Raw genomic sequence first — 13,844 nt, 5'->3', positions numbered from 1 at the left:
TATTTTGATGAAACAACTTTTTGTTTTGTTGATTCATTGTATTTTTTTTTTGGTCTGTATTTCACTAATTTTGCCCCTTATTTTTTATTTCTCTCCTGCTTCTTTTGGGTTTTGCTTGTTCTTGTTTTTCTAGGAGTTTGATATATACCATTAGTTTGTCTGTATGAGATCTTTCTGTGTTTTTAATGTATGGACTCATGGCAATAAACTTTCCTCATAGGACTGCCTTTGCTGTGTCCCATAGGTTCTGGTTGGTTGTATTTTCATTTTTTATTAGCTTTCAGGAATTTTTGATTTCCTCTATTTCTTCTATGACCCACTGATGGTTGAGCAATGTTTTTTTCACTTCCAGTTATTTGCATATTTTCTCCTGTTGTTCTATTGTTGAGTTCTAGTCTTAATGCATTGTGATCAGATATGATGCAGGGGGTTACTTCCATTTTCTTATATTTGAGGCTTGCTTTGACCCCTAAGATATGATGTATTTTGGAGAAAGTTCCAGGGCTGCTGAGAAGAATGTATATTGTGCTGTTGTTGGATGAAATATTCTTTAGACATCAGTTAGGTCAATTTGATCTATGGTGTCATTCAGTTCTTGGATTTTTTTGTTAATTTTTTTGTTTGAACTATCTATGTATTGGTGATAACAGGCATTAAAGTCTTCCACTACCACTGTTTTGGAGTCTATATATGCTTTTAAGTCCTTTACTGTATGTTTAATGAAATTGGCACACTGACATGGAGTACATACAGATTGTAATTGTTATTTCCTTTGGTGAATTTCCCTTTTTATTAGTATGAAGTTTTCTTTGTCTCATTTGACCAATGTAAGTTTGAAGTCTACTTTGTGTGGTATAAGTATTGCTACTTTTGCCTGTTTTGGGGGTCCATTGACTTGGTAAATCCTCTTCCTGCCTTTCACCCTAAACCAGTGTTTATTTCTGTCAATAAGATGGGTCTCTTGTAAACAACAGATTGTTGCATCTTCTTTTGTATTCAGTTTGCCAAATGGTGTCTTTTGATGGGTGAGTTGAGTCCATTGGTGCTCATTGTTAATATTGACAGGTATGCGGTGATTAGTGCCATTTACTTGCTTTTGCTGTTTAAGGATTTGAATGTGTGCAGCTGAATCAATGCTACTCTCTGATTATTTGTCTTTTCTTCTCCCATAGTTTGATATTTCTTGCCCTGTCATGGTTTTGTTTGCTTTCATCTTCTGTGTGCAGAATTCCTTGTAGAATCTTCTGTAGTGGTGACTTGGTTGTTATATATTGTTTCAGTATCTGTTTATCGTGGAAGATTTTTATTGTTCCATCTATATTGAATGATAGTTCCATGATACCATTTTATTTTCAGGATCAAATACTTCTTTACTAATATGTATTAACACTACTGATGAGCCTATTGTAAGATTTCTTTGTCTCTGCTTTTGAATGTGTTTGGGTGTGTAAGTATTACCAGTATTTGAATGTACATATTTTGTAGATCCATGTTTTTGTTATATTCATGCATGTTGTTTCCCCTCTCCTAAAACTTTTTTCAAGTAATTATCAAGGAAACTGTGAATTTACATAAGGTGAGTTTCCTAGTTATTACCATAGGCACTGGTATGTCCTGGCAAAAAAGACTTTGAGGATAAATATTGACAGTTTCATTTCAGTAGTCTGCTTTTATCAAGTACCTATAGTTGAAAAATTATCAGTTTTTTCAATTTAAAAAGTTTACAGTTATCTCAAGTGTCACTGAGTTGTTCTTATGTACCTTTATAGTTGCCACTCATTCTCACATCACTTGTCTGTTTACTAAAGTGAAATGATTCATGTGCTCTATTTCCTTTTCAAAGAATCCTCTAATTTCAGATAATTTGGATGTGTGCAAGTTCAACACTGGATTAGGGTCATAGGAAGTAACTATAATTAGATTTTAAGAAATTTTTAAAAATAATATGAGGGCAAGATCGTGTTCTACTTTTATATCCTGGGTAGAAATGCAAGTTCCATACTCTTAAGTCTTATATCCATTATTATTGTTTTAAATGTCTCCTCTATCCTAACAGTGAAAAATTTCTATAATGCACCTTGAAAATGTAACAGAACATGAAAATACGTACAGATCTCCCTGATCTCATCTTCTTTGTTCTTATTCTGTTAAATTCTTTGCTTCATTTAAAAATTGTTTGCATATATTAATTGTAAAAAGGATTTCATTGTCATATTTCTGTACGTGCAGATATTGTTTTCAATCAGATTACTCCTCTATTACACTTTCTTTTACCCATTCATGTCTCCTTCCTTTATTTTGTACTTTTAGCAATTCTCATTATGCCTTTTTCATGCATGCATATAATATACTTTGATCATATTCATTCCCATCACCTGCGTTCTCCATCTTCTCTTCCTTGTATTATTCTTTCTTTTTCTCTTTTAATGTTGATCACCTGAGCTCAGAATCTGCAAACTATGCATCTAATGAACTGTACAATTATAATATCCAATGAAGCCACTTCTCCTAAAGTTTTTAATGCATTCCTTTTTCTTTCATTTCTGCCATTGACACAATGAAGACTGTCAGTAATTCCTTAATTTTGTCTAGAGACTAAGTAAATTACAAAGTGAGAAGGTCAGTGAATCATTTTAAACCATGTGCAACAAGCTTAAAGGCAGAAACTGTTTGTTTGGACAGTTTACTTTTGAGTGCCGATGACACTCTTAACAGCTATGGAACATTGAGGAAATTACTAAAATCTTTATACATGTTTATCTCATCTGTGATGGAAAAAATATACAAAAACCTTCCTTAGAGTTGTTTATTTCCTGTTGCTACATTAAATTATCAAAGTAAAGAATTTATACAATTATTCAGTGTCCAAAATCTTATTTACATTGACATAATTTATGCAAATTAGGTAAGCCTCCTCATTTTGTCTAGGGTTTTCTACTCAGGTACATAATGAAAACTGGTATAAAGAATATTTGTAGAATAGATTCAAGTACACCTCAGAAAAGTGTGACGTTACACAAGCACATACAAGAATGAAGACCTAATTACCCAAGGAATGTTTCCTATTTTTATGTATACATTTCATGAAAAGTAGGGTATGTTCTTACAATAACAGACTGAAGAGAAGGATTTCACCATGACTGTTTGTCAGGTTCTTCTTGCCTACTCTTTGTAGAAGGTCTTCCTTCCTTCCTTCATTTCTTCCTTATTTCCTTCCTTCCTTCCTTCCTTTTCTCCTTGCATGTGAACAAACCCAGGGCCTTGCAATTGTCCTGCAAGTGCTCTGCCACAGATCCTTCTCCAGCCTTAAATACACTAAATTTTATTTTGAAAAAATTAGTCCAATTGCACACATAATACACATAATATATCCTAATATGAGTGCTGCTTGTCTTCATTCTGTTATTTTATTAAAAATATTTTTGGCAATGCTGAAATATGATCTTAAGCAAATGCTCCACCACTTGAGCCCCTAAATTAAGCCCTTAGCTCTGTTATTTTTGAAGGAGGGTATCGCTCTTTTCCAGGGAAGGCCTGGACTGGCATCCTTCTGCTTATGATTCCTGAAGTAGGTGGGATAGCAGAAGTGTACCACCATGCACAGCTATTGGTTGATATGGGGGTCTCACAAAATTTTGCCTGACTGGCCATAAACCAAGATTCTCCTGATCTCAATCTTCTAAATAGTCATTTATCTTTTATTAAATGCAAAAAAGAACAATAAAAGTAAGCACACTGCTAATTTTTGCATGCAGTTGATAGATGACAGTATGAAAAGAGAACAGAGAATTTGCACATTCCTGTGAAGCATTAACAGGTGTATTTATCAGCTGATGAGCACCAGTTCACTTACTGAATGACGGGACACAAGAAAATGCAAATCAAATGAAACAGAGTTCATAAAAGGAAAACATAGCATAAACCTTGGTTTATTATTAAACTTTACATGTAAAATGAGCATAATACTGAATGTATAGTATAATAACAATTATTATACTATATGTATTTATATGTATACATCCAAATTAGTATTATGTTTAAAGAAGAAATGGTTAAGGGAAATTACATTCAAATAGTGATAGTTTAGAATTGCTTTCATTAATTTCTTTGAATTTTGGTGTGCTCTATGTTGTTAAACAACACATTTTGCAACTATAAACATAATTTTCAGTATTCATTATAAAATATTATATCCTTGATATATGTCAGTCAGAGAATAATAAGTATTTTTTCTAAAAATATTGTCTCTTTTTGACGGGAGGAAAGTATCTAATTAATAGCCAGGCTGTATGAATCATAACATTTGTGTAATTATTGTGTGTCGATTGTAAAAAATTACAATCCATTGATCTTTTTCTTAATTGTGGAGATTCTATTTGAAAAGACAAACTCTTTATCCATTTAGTCATTAAAATTTTTGTCCTTGAAAACAAATCAAGTAAATTTCCTTGGAAATTGGTCCTAAGGATGACAAACTGCTGCATGATCCCCTCACCAACTGAATGTGGCACACTGGACATGTCCGAAGGAGAGGCACAGCACACACTGCTCTGCATATATTCACAACAGCTAAAGCATCTTGGGATTCTTTTGAGAAATAAATTTCTGATAAACATTTCATCTGAGCAAACTGGAAAAAATATCTGTGGTGATATAACCTGTGTCAGAATAAAAAAATGCATGAACAAAAATGTAAAGATAACTGTGTCAAGGAATACTAATGCCACATTACAGCTATTTTCACTTCTTTAAATGGATTTCATATTCTATTTGTGAAAAGATAGAAGCTGGAAATTTTTTATGCATATGATATTGGAAGAAGGTTTTTTATTATTATAAATTTCTTATTAGGATATGTTCATTATACAGGGAGGCAACTGTTAGTGATAATTCCAGTAGATTTATATTATACATTATTTTTATTGCCCCCATCTTCTCCCCTCCTCAGCCCTCTCCCCACCCGACTTAAGAAATTGCAAGAGGTTTTTTAGTTCTGTTTCATATGGATATATGAATTCCATCAACCATATACCATCACCTTAATCTCCTTCTTTCACCCTCACCTTCATACTAGTATTCACCTACACACATTGTGCCTTTTTTTCAGTCCTTATTTTGGTTATTAATATTTAAGTTGACATTCAAAGGGGTGTCTCAATGTGTGTACACTGTGAGTGTGCTTTACTTTGGTTTGTTCAGTCCCTTTGAATACTCTACCTTACCCTTTTAGCTCCCACTCCCCCATTTTTCAACAGTTTGTAATACACATCCTTATATCCTGTAATTTTACATATTATGGTATTTGATATTACAGATGCGCTATCATTCTCTTTTCTTTTCCCACTTTCCCTCAGTCCCATAGAGAAGTTCCACTGCTACAAACATGTTTTACATCTGAGTTTGTATATGTTCATGCTTGTTTTTGTATATATGTTTATCTTCAGATCTATCTTCTTAGTATGAAAGAAAATATGCATCTTTTGTGTTTCTGATCTTAGCTAACTTCACTTAGCATGATATCCTCCAATTGCATCCTTTCAACTTCAAGCTCCATGTCATTATTCCTTGTGGCTGAGTAGTATTCCTTTGTGTACCACCATTTTATTATATCCACAAGGCTGTGCTGTGTCTTCCTCACTGGGTCTTCTTTGATTGGGTTTATAAATACCTCTATCAATGTGATTTGCATGAGTAGATTGCATTTCTGCAACTCCAGTGTAATCCATCAATTCTTCTGTGAGGCCATCCCAACTTAAGTTTTCTTCTGAAAAGAAACATTTGACATGAAATTTTGATTTGCTTTTTTGCTCATTTTACCCTAGTGGTATCCTTTTTCACAATATCTGTGTCCTATATATCCATTCTCTATACTATTCTGAAAATTAATTCCATCTCAGGAAAGAAAAAAACCTTCTCTGCATGTGCATCTCATCTCCTGGGTGTCACCATTTTTTATGTCACTACAATCTTTAGTTATTTAAAACTAAGTAAATCCTAATCCTTGGGAAAGGATCAGGTGGGTTCTGTTTATTATACTATTGTGATACCCATGTTGAATCCTCTCATTGCTGGTCTTAGAAACAAAGATGTGAAATGTTCTTTCATTAGAGGCATGCAGAAGAGAGGAGGTTCCAGGTAATTAAAATAACAGTATTGTGAAGCTTTTAAACTCATCTTTTCTTTCTTTCCTATTGGACATGTCCTATGTTTCTCCCTAAAAATAATTGATTTGCTTAATGTTCATAATTTTGTGGAGCTGACAAATATTTAATCAATACATGATTTTTGACATATCTAGTACCACATTTTAATTTTTTATTTATTTATTTTTCTTTTATTTATATGTGCATACAATGTTTGGGTCATTTCTCCCCCATTCTCCCTACCCCCTTCTTTAACCCCCCTTCCCTCTCCCCCCACACCCCTCTGCTACCAGTCAGAAACTATTTAGCCCTTAGCTCTAATTTTGTTGAAGAGAGAGTATAAGCAATAATAGGAAGGAACAAGGGTTTTTGCTGGTTGAGATAAGGATAGCTATGCAGGGAGTTGAAACGTATTGATTTCCTGTACATATGTGTTACCTTCTAAATTAATTCTTCTCAAACAAACCTTTTCTCTAGTTCATGGTTCCCTTCTCCTATTAGCCTCTGTTGCTTTAAAGTATCTGCATTAGTTTCTCTTCACTGAGGGCAACAAATGCTATCTAGTTTTTTGTAGTAGCACATTTTTAAATTTTGGTAATGTCGTTGCCAATCATAAAATCTTATTAAATCTGCTGGTTAAATACTTGTTATTTTAAGGGAAAGTAACATTCAATATAAGAAAATATGATGTAAATTTTAAAAATGTGTTATACAATATACCCTGTGTATTCCAATTGAGCTGAGATAAGGAGTTGAATCTCCTTTCTCTACCCCTCACCATATCTCCCTATTTGGCACATAGGGCATGACATGTGGAAGCCCAGGAGTTTGGGCCAGGGTCGAAAACTCCACTTTCACTGTCATTAAACAATTTTCCCAAATTGTTTTGGATTTGCTGATAGAACTACCGTCAATTCTTCTGTGGGCATTGCTCTTCAAACATGTCCCTGTCTCTCTTTATTCTTCTTTTCTTTCTTATATTCTGCCAACTTGCATTTTTCTAGACTCAGACCTAGAATCAAGCACCCCTTCACAGATCTTTGGTATCTGTTGTCAGTGGTATTTAAATATTGCGATGTGATCAGTACCAAACTATTGTCATAGGTGTACTTTTATTTTTTCTTAAGAATACCTTATGTATATTTTCAAAATTTTAGACTCCCAAAATTTTATAATTTTAACATTTTAAGAGAAGATGCTGTCGTTAATAGTGTTTCCATTGGGGAGCCATGATTATGAGTTTGTGTGCAGAAATATCACAGATAGCTTTGCATTCATGTCACAGTTTCTGGGGCTGATGGAGTGGCTCAAGTGGTAGAGCACCTGCCTAGCAAGTGTGAGGCCCAGAGTTCAAACCTCAGTGCTGCCAGAAAAAAAAACAGTATGGCATCATGTGATCGTATGTTTTTGAAGATTAAGTTAAATAATATAGAACACATAAGACATCTAGCATGATGTTGAAGACAAAATAAGTATTCAATTGATAACTGTTTTGTGTCTTAAATATACATGGCTTTATAATATTTTACAATATCTACTAAACTCTATTCCATCATTTTTAGATATTTATATGAATCATTGTTTTTAGTGCTGTTCCTTTTTTAAAGCAATGCAATATAAATACTGATTTTTCTTTTTTAGTGGTACTGGGATTGAATTCACTCAGGACCTTGAGCTTGCTAGGCAAGCACTCTACCATTTCAACCTCACCCCATTTCAATCAAACCATTTTAGTTTGATTTTTCAGATTGGATCTGGACATTTTGCATGAGAAGTCGTAGGGTAGCAAGTAGCAAGTAGCTGGGATTATAAGGTCTCTCACCACATCTGAATTATTTTGAGATATGGTGTCCCTAAATTTTGTTTTGTTTTGCCCCAGATGTCCTTGAACTGACAGTCACTGGTATTAAACACCCAGCTCATTATCTTTAGACAAATAACAAAAGTAATATTCTAGGACCAGAACTATTAGCATGTAGACAGGAATGAGGAAAGGCCCAAGATTACTTCCCTTGCGGGGAGAGGGGACAAAACAATAAAACCCTAATGACTTAAACATGGACCAAAAATTGACATAATTGGCTAGACCTAGGCTGATGATTAAGGCAATAGTACAATATCCTATCTATACTTTCCACTACCTATGTCAAGGTTAAACTTGAAAGGACAAAGAGGATCAAATCCACAAGTATATGCCTTCCCACATCTGGGCAGTCCATGTGTAGCCACAAAACCATACAAGAAGGACCCTCAGTTTCATACAAGTCAGTTGGCCTACTCTATTGGACAAAACCCCAAACCCTAATAGCATTTCTGTATCCACCTGTCTCATATCTTTGAGGCATACTGTCTCTGTTTAGACAGATGCTCTATCCAGCTTTATCCATCTAATGCCTCAAAGAGGTGAACTTATGTTTTGCTAACAAATCATTGTTTACTACCTTCCTACTCTTTTCGGGTCTGTTGATGTGTGTTTCTTTGTTTATTTGTTTTGCTGTCCCTAGGGCAGCATGCATCTTATATGTAATACCTAAGGACTGAGGAGACATCTCAAACTCCCCATCCACCAAAAACAGAACTATAAATTTCTGCTACCTATTAGCATGAGATATTTTAGAATGACTGGGCAATGTCCCCAACCCTTAGTTTCCTCAGCACCTCAGCTACCTTGACCATTGACATATTATGAAACTCCACATTTCATTGAGCTAGAGAAGTCAAAAGATAGCTTATGGAACATTTTCTCATGTTTATTAACATTTACATGTTCATCTCTAAATATTATTGCAAACCTTCTTCCATATACAACTACATTCGAATTTGTAGTAGATTGAAAAAGTAATACATATTCTTATTTTCACTTATTCATTTACTCTTTAACATCACATTTATTAGTGCATAGGTGGTAACAAAACAATCTATAAAATGATTAATTTATCAATTTATCCACTAAATAAATACTGAATGACAACTTGGTAATAGTTACTTTCTTATTAGTGTGAGAACTAGAGAATTTAATATGCCACACTCATTTTCTTACCAAAATAGAATCCAGAAGAGAAGAGAGAATAAAAATGCAAATTTTTGTTCCATCTTTACAATGGGACAAGTAATGATGAAATAATGAATAAAGGGATGCAGATTTATTTAAAGGCATTAACAGCAAAGTTATTAGAGATGGCAATTCTTATTCTTTGTCTTTGAGAATGTTTACTAAATTAGAGGGAAAATATTCTAAACACAATAACAGACATATGTAGAGGTAGGGCAAGAATAATGTACCATGGTAAATTGACAAAAGTTTCAATATTATTTTCATAATTAGGATTACTGAATCTGGGGATCTCTACTGAGACAGAAGCAATGATGACTAATTAAGGAGAAGCAACTTATTTGAAGGGTATTTGTGAGAGAAAAAAATGTCAACAAGATATAATTAATTAAAATTTGGAGAAGATAAGGTATGAATCTAGGCTGACTTGTCTTGAAACTTGACTCTACATGTTTTTCTTGCTTGCATTTTATCAAGAAAACATAAATATAATCATAGAAAATGGATGTAATGACAATGGTGATGATAATGTAAGAATATTGGGATTAAGAATCCTGAAGGGCATTTTGGAGGGTAAGATATAATGTGCTCAAATGTCCAATGAAAATATGTTCTCTTGGTTAATTTGAAGAATAATGTGTGGTAAAAAAAAGAACTTGTCTAGAATTCAGAGTGTTCAATAATGAAGCCTAATGCAAATGTATGCATTCCCTCCAATATATCCTTCCCTTGGTATTGACAGAGTTCTTGTCTGTAGACTCATCACAGGCACAAAAGTCCATCGATATTCAATCTCTTATATAAATTGACATCATATTTGCATAAAACCTATGTTTAGCTTGCCAAATACTTCAGAAATTTACTTTCAATATTTCTTACAATCACTTATACCTAATCTTATGTAAATAGTTGCTATCCTCTAATTTTATTTGTATTATTTTTATTGGTGTATTCTTTTTTATTGTTTCTTTTTCTTACATTATGAATCTGTGGTTGATTGAATCCTTAAATGGAACCTATATGTAAAGGCTGACTATATTGTTGTGTTCTATACATATATATCATGATACAAATAAACTAATAAATCACCCTACGTGATTCAATATCAATAAATGGATACTTTTAGAATGAATGCAGATTTAAATTTGATTGTGTGTGTTTAGGAGATATCATTCATAAAGCAAATTTGCTTTAACTTATCTTTTTATATAGTATGTAAATTTGTTAAACTTTAAGACAAATTCCACAGGCTGTTTTAGATTTTAACAATTCAGATTTATTGCTACAAGTTCTTTTTTAAAACAATTTATTATTATTTGATAAACAGCCTTTTCATAAGCTCAAAATCATTGCTTGCTACATGTAATAAATGTGTTAGTTAGCCAAGGCTACTTTTGTTCTCATCAACTCTAGGAATAGCTATGTTCCTATACTGAGTTTTTAATATACCCTCAAGTAAGCTAAACAATAAATGCCAATTAAAATAATGCCTGAATAAATGCAATATAGGCTTATAAGCATATTTTCTTCCAAAAAATAAAACAGCATTTTGAAAGGCAGTCCTATTTCATGGAAGTTTTTTTAAATCTTGATTTTGGAGAATTCCAGTGTACTCTAATATAATAGAAGACATTTCTGTTTTTATTTTAGTAATTCTATCAAATTGATGGATACACAAATGCCATAAGAAGAAACCTTTCTTTGACTATGAAATTATTTTCAAATCAAATATTCAAATTTTCAGTTCTCAGTAAAAGATGGAATACCAAATACATACAAAAAATTCTACTTGTTAATATGAAATGGAAGGAGACCTATATACAAATGTGTTAGTTTTACGCCTTTGAATTCTAGCTGAAAGACTTTGATGTCCGATGTATAGTAAGTTTTCAATTCCCTAGATCCATTGTTTTCTCCTCCATAAAACTGCTTGCTTCATTGCAATCACTGTCTAAATAATTCTCCTCTGTTGTATGTGTGTGTGTATTGGATAATTTGTGTTATTGTCCACCTACTGGTTCTTTGATATTTTTAAAAATTTTATCAGTTTTACATTTATTAACATTCATATACATTGGTTTATGCTCTCCCTCCCCCAGGCAACACCTGTCCTGTCCTTTTGTTCTCCAATTTTGTTGAAGAGAAAACATAAGAGATAATAAGAAAGACACAGTGATTTTCTATTTTAGTATAAAGATAGCTATACAGAGAGATTCCTTGCATTGATTCCGTGCACATGTGTATTGCAACCCACATTGGTTCATCTCTGCCAGACCTCTTTGCTACTTCCTGGTTCCCTTTCCATGGTGGCCTTTGCCAGTTTAAGATTACTATATTCTCTCCTCTACAGTGAGCACATCAACCACATTCAAGTTTTAGATTTCTTTCCCTTTCCCTAGTCCTCCCGTGTGACCCGTGTCCAATAATATTACCACATTTGTTCTAGGTCTATACTCCACATATGAGAGAGAACATGTGACTTTTGGGCTTCTGAGCCTCTTTATGAGAATTGGATATCATATCTTATAACTCATCAGTCTATAGAAAGTGCTTTCAACTTGTTACACAGAAAGTAAGATTTTTCAAAATGATAATTTGGGAATTGAAAGGAACAAATTATACATCAGGAATATAAAAATACTTTTAATAGAAGACATTTGAAATTCAATGGATACAAAAAAGAGCTTTTTCAGAACTTTCTTTATCTAACTAAAAACAGAAGTTTCCTAAAGTGCTGCTGCCATAAATCATTTCTCCAGGGGTGCTTCACTCCAGGAAGAAGAGAAGAAGAAAAAATGACAATAAATCCCCAAGGAAGAATACAGATGATCCCAGTTTCACCAGCATAAAACAAGCATGACTAACTTTCTTATCTTCCATTTGTTCCATTAAGAGCCCATTTTTTTCTTCCCATAAAAACTTTTCTCCTATCTCCCTCTGAATTTGGTGTATAGACCTCTGTCTCTAATTATCAAGCCATCTGAATCTTTTGTGCTTTTCTGTTTAAATGTAAGATTACTTTGCTTTTTCTCTTATTATATGGGTTAGTTCACAGGACTCCAAAGAGTGAGCCTAAGAGGATAAATGAAAATATTTCCATATGAATATGAAATCCTGCATGTTACTGAAAGTTCATAATGACTGCCTCCTTCAAGTAAACTCTGCTTTTATACCTTCCCTGCCTCACAGGTCCTCTGAGTATTTAACTATGTACCAGGCTGCAGCATTGATAAATATTCCTTAAAAGTGTTTCTGCCTAGAAATTCCTATTCAGGAAGTGACTATTTTTCTCTGAATTATTCTTTTAATGGCTTCTTTGACTTCTCTGTTTCTTACCCCATATATCAGAAGATTTAATATTGGTAGCAAAAGGGTATAGAACATAGAAAATATTTTGGCTCTATTCTGTAGGTAGCTAGAGCTGGTTCCCAGATAGGTAGTTATCACTGTTACATAGAAAAGAATTACTACTGTTAACTGGCAGTCACATGTGGATAAGGTTTTATATATGCCTGTCATAGAGTGTACTTTCAAGACAGTGAGAAGAACTCCCAAATAGGAACTAGTTACTATTGACAAGGTAGTCACTGATGTTGCTACAGAGAGGAAAGTGATAAAATCTCACTGTGGTGGGTGTCAGAGCATGGGAGTTGAAAGAGCGATGTAATGTCACAGAATTAATGGTTAATGAGATTGGGCCCACAGAAATACAGGTGGAGCAAGCTACTCAGATGGGTGAGTGAGTTGCTACAACCCAATAGGTAAGAGGCAGTTACTAGGTAGATACAAAATGTGGGGGTCATAAGCCCTCTATACTGAAGTGGGAGGCAAACAGCAAGGTATCGATCATATGCCATTGCAGCCAGGAGGAAGCATTCTGTAGTCAGGAACATGTTGACAAAGGAGTACTGTAGGAGGCAACCATGATAGGAGATGACTTTATGTCCTACCATGAAGGTCACCAGCATTTTAAGAATGAAGACTGAGGAATAGCAGAAATCCAAGAAAGCCAACTGACTAAGGAAAAAGTACTTGGGAGAATGAAGCTGGACATTAGCCACAATTATCATGATAACCCCAAAATTGCCAACCACAGTAATGACATAGATTAACAGAAGTAACACAAAGAGGCCAAGATTCAGTTCAGGGTTGTCAGTTATCAAACTGACATTCCTGTCAACCATTTATCTTGCTCCCCTACAAGGTGTCTGCAGGGAACAAAGGGAAAGATAAAATAATCAAAGCATACAACTTGAATACATAATTTCAACCTACTAACATCTTTAGATAGATTAACTAACATCTTTAGTAGATTAAACAGGCATTACCTGTGCTACTAATAATCAATAATAAAGTCAAATTTTCCAAGTATGAAAACTTAGCTTGGAAACTTTTAGTTGGTTCTCATCAAATGATATAAATTGGTACTATGCACAATCCCGTCTGAGAGCCCTAATAAGAATATTTAGTAGAGAGAGTCTGGGAAACTGATCCTGGGTAAGGGAGTATGCCAGGTTCTAGAACGAAAGGCAAGAATTTTCATGTTCTAATGAAAAGCATCCTTTAACCATAAACAAAATAAGCAAACCCAAACAAGAAAAATCAGTATTTAACAGGGAGATTTTTGAGACACTTAGCAAAAGTATTCC

The 13,844-nt window shown here is 33.8% G+C and overlaps 1 pseudogene; it reads right to left on the bottom strand.

Annotated features, from left to right (window-relative positions):
• Positions 1-12,407: 12,407 nt before the first annotated feature.
• On the bottom strand, positions 12,408-13,379 carry LOC141424007 (olfactory receptor 5J3-like; annotated as a pseudogene).
• Positions 13,380-13,844: the final 465 nt, after the last annotated feature.

This window comes from Castor canadensis, chromosome 1 (genome assembly GCF_047511655.1).
Source record: "Castor canadensis chromosome 1, mCasCan1.hap1v2, whole genome shotgun sequence".
Classification (NCBI taxonomy): domain Eukaryota; kingdom Metazoa; phylum Chordata; class Mammalia; order Rodentia; family Castoridae; genus Castor; species Castor canadensis.
The sequence above is the reverse complement of the archived record's forward strand: the minus strand, read 5'-3'. Positions and strand labels throughout refer to the sequence as shown.